The 14,127-nt window shown below is 37.2% G+C and overlaps 1 long non-coding RNA gene across 1 annotated transcript in view; it reads left to right on the top strand.

Annotated features, from left to right (window-relative positions):
* Positions 1-13,443, top strand: part of Gm8633 (predicted gene 8633) — a 51,941-nt gene extending 38,498 nt beyond the window's left edge. Inside the window, exon 5 of the long non-coding RNA NR_045179.1 lies at positions 13,167-13,443. This is a non-coding gene — a long non-coding RNA (predicted gene 8633). The remainder of the gene's footprint in view (positions 1-13,166) is intronic.
* The last annotated feature ends 684 nt before the right edge of the window (positions 13,444-14,127 follow it).

The raw sequence follows: 14,127 nt of genomic DNA, 5'->3' as shown, positions 1-14,127 counted from the left end.
TGTGTGTGTGTGTGTGTGTGTGTGTGTGTGTATGTAGACTTTCTATGTAGTGTACGACATTTAGCAGGATATCTGATCTTTGAACATTAGATGCCAATAGTCTCTTCCATTTTGATGACTGAAAATGCCTCTGTTTTTCAAATCCATTGCCAGTTGAGACAACACTACTTTGAATATTGATACCTTTTTTTTCTTTTGATGTGTTAACAATAAGAGAGAACGAATATTTAAAGTCTAGTAAGGGTCTCTGAATAAGAGGTCAATTTCATGTTTAAAGTCCTCTAGAGAAAATTTTAAAAACAACTTTACTGTAATACTAATTCTAAATCTGGAAGTCTGAGGACTAGGTTTGGTTTAAGTGAAGGATGTGTTTGCCTAAGACTTCATACCAGATGTGAATGTAGGTATCATAGGAGACATCCTTTTAATTCCTCCCTTATTTGTGTAACCATTGGCTTCCATCCCACACATGTGGATTCAATTGTTGTACCTTGCATGGACTGCTCTTCTGAACTGCTAATATCTGGGCTATTTCCCCCAATTTATAGCATCACTTAGTACAGTTAAAAGTTCAAAAATGGACACGGTCTATTGGGCCCCTTGGAAAGGCTAGAATGAAGAAATGAATTAAGAGGACACACATTAAAGGCCGGGCTGAGTTTCAAGTATAAACACGGTTTTAACCAGATTAGTAGGCGTTATTGGAGTCTCCTGATCTCAATAGCATCATAGTATACCTAAAAAATTGGCCTTCTTAATGTAAAGCACACACAAAAAATATCTTTCTGTCACTAATTGCTAAGATTATGAAGTTGGCTACCATAACAAAATACAGATTAAGAGGTATACATGCCTATTTATTTAATCCTAGGCTTTATGTAACAGAAATGATATACACAAAGGAGTCAGGAAGTGTAGACTTGTGCATTTTTATGCTCAGCCTTGTTAAGAGTTGCTAATTGAAAGGGCTGAAGAGATCATGGTGATAAACCAGTCATCTTGGCAAGGCTACATTTTCAGGTTGTGGTTGGTAGATCCAACACTTGAAGCTAAAGATGTTCTTTTCATTTTATTATAGAGAAGGGTCATCTTGAATGGAGTGGGGTCTTATGACCTGCTTTTACAGGGATGATGAAGAAAGGGAATAGTTACCTTCCTGCTTCTGCTGTCATAACTTGGATTTATGTGTTCCAAGCCCCATCATGAGCAATCTCCAAGGAGAAACTTTACTGTATTAGCTCCTTCATGGAATCATGAGTAAAAGGAGCTTTAACAGGTTTTTCAACTTTTCACATGGAAAGCATAAAGGGGAGACTGAGAGTTGCTAACCTTGGCGTAAATAGCATATCTGGGTTTCAAAGAGTAATAAATTTAGAGAGTTATTAGACACGTCCAGTCTACAAAGCTCGAGTTGTAAACGTTCTGCCTGCTGCTTATTGCCTATCTGAATTCAAAGCATTATTTGGAAATATACCGGGACATTTTGTCTGTAAATGGTATAATCATTAAACCTGACAATCTTGGTTGTTCCTGGACTAGGGCTTTTCAGCCTGTAACCTGACATTGTAGCAAATATTCTGCAGTGTGTATGTTCAGTATCATGAGGAGGCAGAAAGAAAGAGAGAGAAAGGGGAAGAGGGAGGAGGAAGGGCAGATAGAGTGGGGAGAGAGGAGGAGGAGGAGAGGGGGAAAGAGAGATAAAGAGAACCAATTTAAGCTTCACTTGGTATCTATGAGCATTGTAAGAAAACACACTTGAGATAATATGGATTTAAAACAGTATCAGACAAAAGTGCCCCATTTCAGTGTACATGAGAAGAAACCATACTCTTGTAATAACTCTCAATAGGACAGATAACAACTGAAAAGTATATCTTTAGCAGTTTATATGCTTTTGAATGAATGGGAAAAAAAAGTTACCACCCTTATCATTCTGCCTGCTACTTGCATGACTTCTGTGCAGTTGGAGAATCTATTTTAGGCAGCTATAAATTTAATTAAAATGCAAACTGTATTATGAGCTAAATGTATTCATTATGGCTTGGACCATTTATTTCTATTTGGGACTCTGGGAGAAGTAGCTAGGACAGATATAGAAATAACATGATTGCTACAGTACAATAGAAACTAAATGAGTCAACCTGTTTCTTTTGTTTTTCAATGTAGCAACTCCAATTAACATTGCAATTTGTATTCTCCTCTGCTTGATAACTTTACTTAAAATAAACAACAACAACAACAACAAAATCAACCCTTTCTCTGAGTTACTGTGATGACAAGCCTCCCATTGGGACTATTGTGAATATATACAGATAGCATTATTTTCAGCTCAATCAGGAACAGTTTAGTGACCCTTGGAGGACAGAGGGAGTGGTACTGACAATAGGCCTGTGAGGGATTCAATGAGCAATGCCAGCCCTGAGGCTGGCAACTACTGAAGATTCAATCTGCTAGTTCCTCCACTAGGGTGAATCTTGTAGAACCCTATGTCCAATTCTAGGGAAGGCATACAGAAAACATGATGTGAAGTTTGCTTTTTTCCAGAGGTCTTTCTGGTATAGCAACCATTCTAACAGAAAAACCATTTATCTAACTAGGTCTGTCTGCTTGTAATAATGTATTTATCAAAACAATATTTCTTTTAAAATATTTGAGCATCCCCAGAGTACTTACCCTCCCTCAGAAATACCCAAGCAAGAAGATACTGGCTGATTGTCTGAGAAGGACAAGACTTGTTGGTGTACCTGGTTGTGAGGTGGAAGGAATTCAGACTTGGCCTATGAGCAATGGCTGGTTTGTTGGAGAAAGTAGAATGACCAACTAGGGCCACAGCCACAGGCTATTTGTACATTTTGTTACTAGTACCACAATGTTTAGGTTGTAGTTTTAGGGCACTGTTTGGAAAGTGCTACAACTTGGGATTTTGTTTAATTGATTTTTGTGAGCACAGATATTCTTGGTCAATAAAGTATAAATAATGCACTCATGGAATATTTGTTTTGCTTCAGTGCACACTGTCATTCTTAGAACCCACTCAGAAGAATGCATTGTGGCTTATGAGCCAAAAACACACCCTATCATTAACAGAGGCAGGAGCAGCAGCCCTGATCCATTTGCCCACGGACCTAAAGGAAACAGTGACAGTCTAACATAAAGTATGAACTGACCTTACATAAAATACAAAAAGCAACCCCAATATGAAGACAATACACTTATAGCATTACTAGCAGGAATAAGATGTATGTCCCTGGCCATGTAGTGATACATGAAAGAAATTAATGCAGCCCTATAGAGCAGCAAAAACAAACTAGAAAATGTGTCAAATAAGAGAAATATCACCTCAAGAGAAAACTGTGAGAACTCTATAAACTGTAAGAAGCAACACGTGCAGACAGTCAACCTGAACTTACTTTACTCAGAAACAAAAAAAGATCAGAAATATACATATACCATATGGCAGAAGTGCAAGAAGTAGTGCCTGTATCTAATTTAATCTTCAGTAGATGATTTTGAGATTCATCTATATGGGGGCGGGTTGAAAATTGTAAATGCAGAGGAAAGGGATGGTGTTGTTCTTAGCTTCACAAATGCTTAAACATGTTTCCAAGCTATAATTATCAAATCAGTATAGAGCTGTGCACAATGAGTCTGATTATAAATGAATTCTTTGATATAATTTAGGACACGAAGAAGAGAAACATTAATCACTGAAACAAGAAAGAAGGATCCAATAGAAAGCTGGAAGAATTGGTTAAGATTTTTTCTTGAGAAAAGAAAATCTCAATTAAGACAGGTCTCCTCAAATAAGAATATTAACCACTATTCAAAGATTATATAACGATTCCGATATGAAATCCCATACTCATTTGAGGTGGACAGAATCTCCTGTGCTAAGAGACAGGATTAGAAGCACAACTGTACAAAGGAAGGAGGATCCAGTTCAGGAATACTGCCCACACCCAATGCCCTTCTCCTTCCTTAATCCTAGATTTCCATGACACTCCTGTAATATCATAAAGCCCCCCTTTTTCAGTTCTAATTGTTTTTTTAACAAAATTTCTATTAGACATTTTCTTCATTAACATTTCAAATGCTATCCCGAAAGTCGCCTATACCCTTCCCCCGCCCTGCTCCCCAACCCACTCACTCCCGCTTCCTGGCCCTGGTGTTTTCTTGTACTGGGGCATATGATCTTTGCAAGACCAAGGGCCTCTCCTCATAACGCCCTTTTAACACAAGGTTGTTTAAATGTATTCTTGTTTATTTTCTAACCAAAAATGCCTCACAACTTTAATTGCATTTTTGAACATCTATCCTTGGGAATCAATTGAAAAGGATAGGAGAGAGTTTTAAGTTATAATACTTTCTTAATTTCAGTCAACTAGTGTAACTTGTTTTACTAAAAAGTTTAATTAAGCCTTGTGCATATTATGATGACAAATGATGGTTGCCAAGTTGATTACATCTGGAATTAACTAAAACCCAAGCGTCTGGACACATCTGGTTTTTTGTTTGTCTGTTTGTTTGTTTTAATTAAATCATTCGAAGTGGGAAGAATCAACTTTCATCCAGACCTTTCCAGACCTTTTGAATTAAGGACATCCACCTTTAGCCTGGGCCCCATCCTCTGGCTGCAGGTCTGTGACAGATAAGAAGAAAGCATTTACTCTTTGCCTGCTTGCCCTTGCTCTCACAGGTGAGCTTATGCCTTCACTGGTATTAGAGCCTACTTTTTTGGGATTCCAGCATATACTGAAGATCAGGTGAGACATTTGGTCTTGTCCACTGAATAGCTGTTAGGTTCATGGTCCTTCTGTTGGTAGATAGTCATTGTTGAACTGGTTGGATATGCAAGCCACTCTGATATGTCCCCTTTGAACACACACACGCACACACACACACACACACACACACACACACACACATACACACACACACACACACACACACACACACACACACACACACAAAATTAGTTATGTTCCCCTAGAGAACTTTGACTAATAGAGATTGATTTTCCTGAAATAATTCTTTTTCAATGGACAAATTTTTTTTTTAACTCTGAAATGCCACATCCCCTTCCACTTTATCCTTACACAGACTTTGGCTAGACTTCATGAGTTTCTAAGAACTTCACCTTACTAAAATGTAGCAAGTGCTATGTAGGTTAGATTTAGACTTTTAACATTTGTTTAAAACCCACCTCAACCCTGCTTCCCACCCACACCAACTTACTTTAGTCCATTAGGGTTTGGAGGTTAAGGAGTATGGAAGTGAATCACAGGCAGACACATATGGCTCTGGGCCCAGCCTTCAAAGTCAAGCTCCTGTGGTGTTTAGATCAGGGTTAGAGGAGAGCTGGGATACCACAGATTCTATTATGTAAATGACCTGTGTCCCAATTGTGAGATGTCCTAGCTCTTGCCCTTGTGGTTTTGATCTGACTCCATTGGGTCCTATACCTTCTGCTATTTTCTCAGGTCTGTCTCTTTGCTATTTTATTTATTTGCTTGTGTTAGAGATCATATAGTCAGTATGAAACTTACATAGGGAAAACTCTGTCACCTTCTATTACTGAGGGTTACCCAAGGAAATAGATCAGATATACAGTAAATGAAAGCATCAGCTTTCAAAATTACCTTGCCTGGGTTGTTTCCAGATCTGTACTCAGTAACCTGGAGATGGGCAAGAGCAGACAGAGTAATCATTGTCCAAAAGCTAATAGACTTAAGTAGACTCATGAAAGGGTAATGCTTGGTTTTGAGACCCAAGAATGGCGAGAGTAATATTTTAGCTCAAAGACAATGGACCAGGAAGAAATCCTACTCTTCTGTGGAAGGGTTCACTATTTTGCATTCAGATGACTGCATAAGGCCCATTTATACTAAGGAATACAATTTATTTGGATTTATTAGCAAATTTCCTTTTTTCTTTTTTAAATTAATTTATTTTTTACACTCTATAATTTATCCCCCCATCCATGCTCCAACTGTTTTACATCCCATACCTCCTCCCCATCCTCCTGTATCCACGTAGATGTCTCCACCCCCACGCCCCACCCCACCTGACCTCTACACTTCCTGGGGCTTCCAGTCTCTTGAGGGTTAGTTGCATCATCTCTGAATGAACACAGACCAAGAAATCCTCTACTGTATGTGTGTTGGGGGCCTCATATCAGCTGGATTATGCTCTCTGTTCAGTGGTCCAGTGTTTGAAAGATCTCAGGGGTCCAGATTAATTGAGACTGCTGATACTCCTACCAAACTGCCCTTTTCCTCAGCTTTTATCAGCCTTCCCTAATTCAACATTAGGGGTCAGCCGCTTCTCTCCATTGTTTGGGTGCAAATAACTGCATCTGACTCTTTCTGCTGCTTGTTGGATCTTTCAGAAGGCAGTCATGATACGTCCCTTTTTGTGAGCCCTCCATACCCTCAGTAATAATGTCTGGCCTTGGGCCTTCCCTTGAGCTGGATCCCACTTTTGGCTAAATTTCAATGATAATTCCTGCTCCTGAAACATCTAAGGAAAGGTTTGACTAAACATATGGGTATGCAGCAGTCAAATCACATTTACACATAAGGTTAACCACCACAGGTTTTATGAAAGCTTTGAGAAGTGACATTTGCTTTAGTCCTCTGGCTTCTCACCAGGTTTCTGCATCAAACATGAAGTCATTGGAAACTTTGTTCTTTAGCTCTTGGCATGAAAGTCAATTGCATGATATCAGGAGATTTCTGACTTGCATTGTTATTGTTATAGTTTTAAAAAAGGATATAATTACACAGCATTAGTAGAGTCAAATTTTAAATCATGGTTTACATGGCTGGACTATTCTGTAGCTCTTAAGACAAATGCTTTAAAATAATTTTATAAAATTGAAAGTTATTTTTATTGCAGCAAGTTAAGAAAATGGGGTAAAAGTTCACCTTGTATAAAATAAATTTGACTTTTGTATATGAAAAAACAAATCAGATCATTAGTTTTCCTGAATCCAATATCACTGTGTTACTAGAACTCCACATCTATTTGGTTGTAGGATATATCACTTAGACCCAAGATTAACTGTCTGTCTTAACAAAAATCTTAAAGGAAACAATATTTGATGTGGAAAAATTTAAAGAAGATTTTAAAATGAGCATCTCAAGATAGGGAAGATCAGAGAAGTGACCGAGGAAGTTAGATGCATTTTGTTGGTTTGAAGGACAATGAAGAGGGAGTTTCCACTGTTAGTAGGCATCCACTCTGGATTGATGATAAACCAGTCATTAGGAAAAACACATAGCAATAGTACCACAAGCTACATGGAAAAATACAGCCTGATTTAGAATAGGCCTTAAGAAAAATATTATCCATGAATTTTGTATTGTGAAGGATTCTTGAGAGAGAGAAATGGAGGTGGAAACATTTGTGTTGAACTTCAGCTAAAGAAAAGATTATGTTCAGGGAAAGTAGGGGAAAACCCTCAGTTCTGGCGCCTGTCAAAACTAAAGAAAGAGAAAGCAAAGGAGAACAGAAAGAGTCTATTGAAAATACATGTCACCTTACAACAATGAGAATTTTTGGAACAAAGTCCATTCTTAGAAGGATCCTGTGTTGGGCAGTGATGACCAGAGCTGGTACTTTTTTTTTTTCATATTTGGTCACAGCTGACAGTTCAGAAATTTGCCATCTGAGGTAGATCCTGGAGTCTACAAAGTGTTCTTCCTTATTTCATTACAGCAGAACAACCAATTCTGTTTTGAAAGACATGTTGAGTCACTCAAAGACTCTACAGTTGACATCACAGCCACACTGACAAGAATGATTCTTCCATCCTCATTTGGGTGGATGATGCTCAGGACTGCCTAGGGTTTCTTCCTGACACAAACTTAGAAGCAAGCACTGTGATAAAAGAAAAAAGAAAAGAACCCATAATTTTTTGTGGTGTGGGTCATTTCAGTCTTAGAGATGGCTCTTAATGCTCATCACCATGTTTTACTCTATATCACTTTTATCTTCAGCCTTTGCCTCTGCTAACCTTAGAAACATGTCAAAACATGGCCATATCAATGTTTCCTAACATCCTTAAGTTACTACCAACCATACTATTCCTTTATGTGTGTTAAATCTGTTCCAAACCCAACAGATTCTTGGAACTACAGATGGTATTAAACTCTAAATACACTGAGGTTCAGGTAGACATATATAAGTGGCATATATATTTATAACAAACATCTCCTTGAGGGACAAGATTTCTTCTTGTCATATATAAGTTGCCAGCATCTCTGCTCTTATATTTGGGGGGCAATTATTAAGCAAAATAAGGGTTAATTGAGTAGAGGTACTGTGATATTGCAACTGTCAATCTGAAAATCAAAAGGGCTATTAAAAGTCTCCTCTTCTTCAGGAAATACTTACTGCATATATAAACTTGTGAAGTTTATATATGTGAAGGCTTTGAATTCTGTGCCTTTCTGGGATTCCTAGGTCTTATAGGTTTCCTGAGGTCCTGGAGGTACTTAGAATTTTAATCTTCAGTTCTTCTTCCAACAACCTATATTCCAATTCAAAGCTACACAAAGTGATCACATATAGTCACAAATTATGTGCTTCTAAAACAACCCATGTTCTCTGACACTTGCTGATCATATTTTATTCTGATGAAATCATTTTGACTTTGTAATTGTTACTGGGATTTCTCAACTTAGTGACTTGGTAGGTGGCTCAGAAACTCACTTGTGATGAGGTTCAATGTACACAGTCATTTGGAAACCTGAGGTCAAGGAATTCCTTCTGAAGGACATGGTAGTGTACTAAAGGTTATTTCCTCAAGGAGTAGAATTTCATAGTATGAATAGAATGACCTTACACTACAACCAGGACATGTATTAATAGTCTTCCTTTGTGGCTTGGAGCTGTCTTCTCTTTTCCCAGTGCATACTCCATCTAGGTAAATTTTTATAGTAGCTACACTGAAATAAAACTGATGCATATTCATGGAATACCATATATATTGATCAATACTAACGAATGAAACAACACACATTTAGGTCCACCAAAAACAAAACAAAACAAAACAAAACAAAAACAACAACAACAAAAAACCAAACCAAACCAACCCCCCCCCAAAAAATAGACCATACTAAGTTAAAAAAAATTTTAATAGAGCATATCTAGCATAGTTGTGCAAAAGAGGTGCACACCTGAAGAAAACTGACTCTCTGTTCCATACAGCTTTCAGTTGCCAATAGCTGCTCAGCTATGGGGGGAAATTCATGAACTCTTCTTCCACTGACATGGAGACTTTGATTGTCTATTTTCTGCAGGTCTTGTAATTCAGTTAATATTTATAGGTTTATGTGTACAATGACCAGTCATGTCTAGTAATGCTTCTCAGGATAACATCTGCTACTTATGCCTCTACAATCTTTGTGCCCTCTGAACCCTGTAGATGGTTCTCCCCATGAACATACTGGCCCCAGTGAGTGGCCTTGGGACTTTAATTTTTCTAATTAAAGAATGTAAATTTGGGATAGAAAGGGAAAAGGAAAGAAGGAAAAACATATTCTGCCCATGTACAGAATTTTCAAACACTGATAAAAAGTCTTTTAATAGTAGTGAGAGAGGAAAGTCAGATTACTTACAAAGGATCAAAAACTGAGTTAATGACATTTCCCTGTAGGAACAATGGAATTAGTATAGTTTAAAGTCCCAGAACAAAATAAATATCAATGTAATTTTTAATTTATTCAGACTCAGTAAGAAGGAAGAAATGCATACATGCTCAGATTAATAAAATATACATTACCATCAATATTAAATATGATCATTAGTAGGAAACATGAAAATGACATTTTAGTTTAAATAGAAGCAATCCAGAAAAGAGTTATAAAAAGAGATGGACCAACAAATTAGCAAATGTTAGGCAAACAGGCAAATGTGTTTATTTTATGGAACATATATATAAGATAAGACACTAAGAACAAGATACAAGTAAAAATGTTTGTACATGTGGTCTGTACAGTTCTTGGTCTTTGTGGTCCACATACGCAGGCAATGCAATGCATTTATTTAGCATATTGATTGAATATTTTATACTAGGAAGAGAATGATTTTTCATTTTAAACATCCAGAAAGCATCAAAAATGTCATTACAGAGTCAAAACATAATTCTTATATCTTTAAGTCATAAATAACACACAAAACATTTTCAATGTTTAAACTTCAAATTGAAAGCAAAGCATTTAAAGCAGAAAATATCTCTCAATCATTAAAGAGACAGCATATACCAGCTGATATTAGGCCCCCAACACACATACAGTAGAAGATAGAAGACTTCCGGGTATGTGTTCATTCTGATGCACCTAACCCTCAAGAGACTGGAGGCCCCAGGGAGTTTAGAGGTCAGGTCAGGTGGCGTGGGGGGTGGGAGCATCCATGTGGAGACAGGGGGTTTGGGGAGGAGGTGTGGGATGTGGAGCAGTTGAGGGGTGGATTCAGGGGGAATGGAATATGGAGTATAAAAATAAAATAATTTATTAAATAAATAAAAATAAATTAATTTATAAAATAAAAAAACAAAAAACATTAGTAATTGAGAAAACATTTATTAGGATGATTATATTTTAATTATTAATATATGTCCATGAAATATATATGCACACGTATACATACATACATGCATATACATATAGACAGGGTTTTATGTACCTCAGAACAGCCTTTAACATGTTATGCTATGTTATATGCAATAATGGCCTTCACTATCCCTGGAGATTTCTGTCATGAGTTATGCAACCATATCAGGTTTATTTATATTTTGTTGTTCTTTACAAGATAATTTGTGTGCCAACTTTTAAAATAATCTCTATTAAGGCAAAATTAACATACTGTTACGTATGCCAACTTAAAAAGTATATAGCTCAATGATATTTCAGTGTATTTATAGACACAGATAATAATCACAGTATTTTAAGCTTAGAACATTAAATTTCAGAAAAAATGAGTCTTCATACCCATCTTTAGTGATGCTCTCTAACTCTAGGCAGCCACATATCAATCTTGAAGTCTTTGAGTTACTTCTTCTGGCTATTTCCTAAATAGAATATTCAACAAATGTAATCTATCGTGTAAATTACAAATGATCATTGAGATAATTTCCCCATTTTATAATTGGCTTATTTTTTACTTTTTGTTATTGACTTGGTAACATTTTCTATATTCTGTTTACTAGTCTCTCTTAGATGATATATATCTACCATCTATTCATCCTTTGAAGTTAACAATTTCTTGATAGTATTTTCTGAAGAAAAAAATTCTGATACAATTAATTAATCTTTATTTCTTTCATAGATTTTGCATTTAGTGTCATTTAAGAAATTGCCAGGCGTGATGGCACACGGCTTTAATCCCAGCACTTGGGAGGCAGAGGCAGGCAGATTTCTGAGTTCAAGGCCAGCTTGGTCTACAGCGTGAGTTCCAGGACAGCCAGGGCTACACAGAGAAACCCTGTCTGGAAAAACATATATATATATATATATAATCTCCAACTTAAAATTTCAAAATAGTATTCACATTTCCTCCTACTAATTATAATCATTCCTCTGGAAGTTTTTGATTTACATGTGTGAGCAATTTTGAGTTATACTTTTGTACATGATGAGTGGTAGAGTTCTGACTCCATAGTTTGTATGGGGATGTCCATTTGTCCTCCTGCTATTTGATATAAACCTCCACTCTTTTTCCCTTGTTGAATAGTTCTGGATGTTACAGAAATGTCATTAGACTATACATGGTGAGTTTACATCTAATTCTTGACTCTAATCCATTGACTACTTTGCCTTTTTTTAAATGCCAGTGTCAAATTGCTTAATTAATGTAGCTTTGTATTAAATTTTGAAGGTGGGATCTATTGCTTCTCACATTTGTTCTTCCCTTGGTCATACTTGTAGTCTTATATAGTCTTGGATAATTGACTTCCTTATCATCATATAATGTTCCTCATCATTCTAAAAACTGTGCTTGTTCTGTAATTGGTTTTCTGAGATGGACGCAGAGGGACTGTTTTGTCAACTACCATTAGATAAGGTAGGTCAGGAAAAAGATGGGTATAATTGGAATTTATATAAAAATATAGTTTCAAATCTGGAATGACATTGCCCACAGCCTTGGAAGCAATGATCCATCTACAATTGATATTCTGGATAGTCCTACATCCATAATGGTGGAGTTTTCCAGAGGAACAACTAATGGTCTTTGGATTGATAGTAATAATGTGGACTGTACTCATGAGTCCTTCCACAATGATGAGGTTCTTGGATGACCTTGACCAGGGAAATTAAACATTTTGTGCTATAGAAAGCATTGTTGAAAATATATTTTATTAATAAAACTATAATACTCATGTATTTGTTTATTTAAAATGAACATTCCAGGGCAGGAATGTATCTTAGTTGGTAGAGCGCCTGTCTAGCAGTCATAAAGTCTTAGGTTCAATCTCTGGTATCCCCCCCGCCCCCCACACACCAAAAAAATGGTGTTGTGACACCAGCTTGTGTCACAATCCCAGGACTTTGGAGGTGGAGGCAGGGGTATCAGTAGTTCAAGGCCAGCATGAAATGTATGAGAGTGTTTCTAAAAAGTAGTAACAACAACAACGATGATGGCAATGATGATGGTGATGGTGGTGGGGTGATGATGATGATGATGATAATGATGATGATGATGATGATGATGATGATGATGATGATGGTAATAATAGCATGAAGCCTAAGACATTAACTGCAGTAACTTGTATGTGTTTATGGACATCCACCATGAAGATACAGCAGCAATTGCAAGTACTACTTAACAAATATTTTGTTTTGTTCTCTTTGTTACTTTGTTTTTTTGTGGGACACTGCCTCACACAGAGTTAGAGATTTTATTGTATTGCTGTCAACAAACTCTCAGAGCTGTGTGCTTTCCCTTTTGTCATGGGGATAGCCTTGTAAGATGCTCAAATGACTCTAAGCAGAGCTTGGTTAGAGAGAAATGGGGCTTCCTTCTGTTCTCAGCTTTTCTGCTGCTCTCTGTGGCCTACTTTATAATTTCTCTTGGTCATTCAGTATCTTCCATAATATCGAAGGCGACTTTTTAACATTCAGTCACTAGAATTAATGTTGTTCTGTTTTATTTTCTGATACCAGCCTTCCTGAGGACCAGGATATTTCCTACAAGAGTTGGCTAAACGAACTCAGTGGATACGAACAGGGATGAAAACAGGGCGATTCAAAATTCGAGATGGTTGATTACAGACCGACCAAGAATGGAGAAAATCTCAGCACCATTTTAGGAAGTAAATTTAATAGAGGAGAAGATGTCCTAGGTAATCAATTGCCTGCCTTGAGAGCATCAAGATCTGAGTGTGATCCCAAGAACCAACATTTCAAAAGCCTGGCATAGCAGACTACATGGTAATGTCCCTGCTGGGGAAGCAGAGTTAGATATTTGGTTAGCTGGCTGCAAGTTACGGACCAATGAGAGACTCTGTCTTATAAAGAACAAGGTGGGGCCTGCAAGATGACCCAGTAAGACACTTGCTACCAAGCCTCAAGGAATTTAAACCCCGGGACTCACATAGTGGAAGGAAAGAATCAATTCATGCATTCTGTCCTCTTCTACATATGTGCTATGCATGCTAATACGTGGAGAAAAATACACACACACACACGCGCACAGATAGACAGAGAGACAGAGACAGAATAAATAAATGTAGTTTTAAAGCTTAATACAAATAAAAACTAAGTGGTTAGTGTCTGGGGTATGACAAGCAAGATAGCTCTCTTTGCAAATTGCATGGCCATCACAAACATGGAGGCCTGAGCAGAAAGAATAGAAATTATGAGTGGTTAGGATAGAGCCTTCAAGTGTTTCACAGCCTTCTCCACAAAATACTTGGTACAGTGTTACCACCATTTAATGTTCGCAGGATCTTGTTCATAAAACATGGAGATCGCCTTCTATTAATGACACATTTTCTATTAACAGCCATTACTGTAGTGTGGAACTTGCTTTTGGGGAAAATTGTCCTGGATTATGTAGACCATGTCATGCAGTCAGTGAAGGGGTCATGGATGGTGAAAATATACATTTTGCGAGAATTGAAGG

Source organism: Mus musculus, chromosome 10 (genome assembly GCF_000001635.26).
Source record: "Mus musculus strain C57BL/6J chromosome 10, GRCm38.p6 C57BL/6J".
Taxonomy (NCBI): domain Eukaryota; kingdom Metazoa; phylum Chordata; class Mammalia; order Rodentia; family Muridae; genus Mus; species Mus musculus.
Note: the sequence above shows the minus strand (reverse complement) of the source record. Positions and strands in the feature narration are given on the sequence as shown.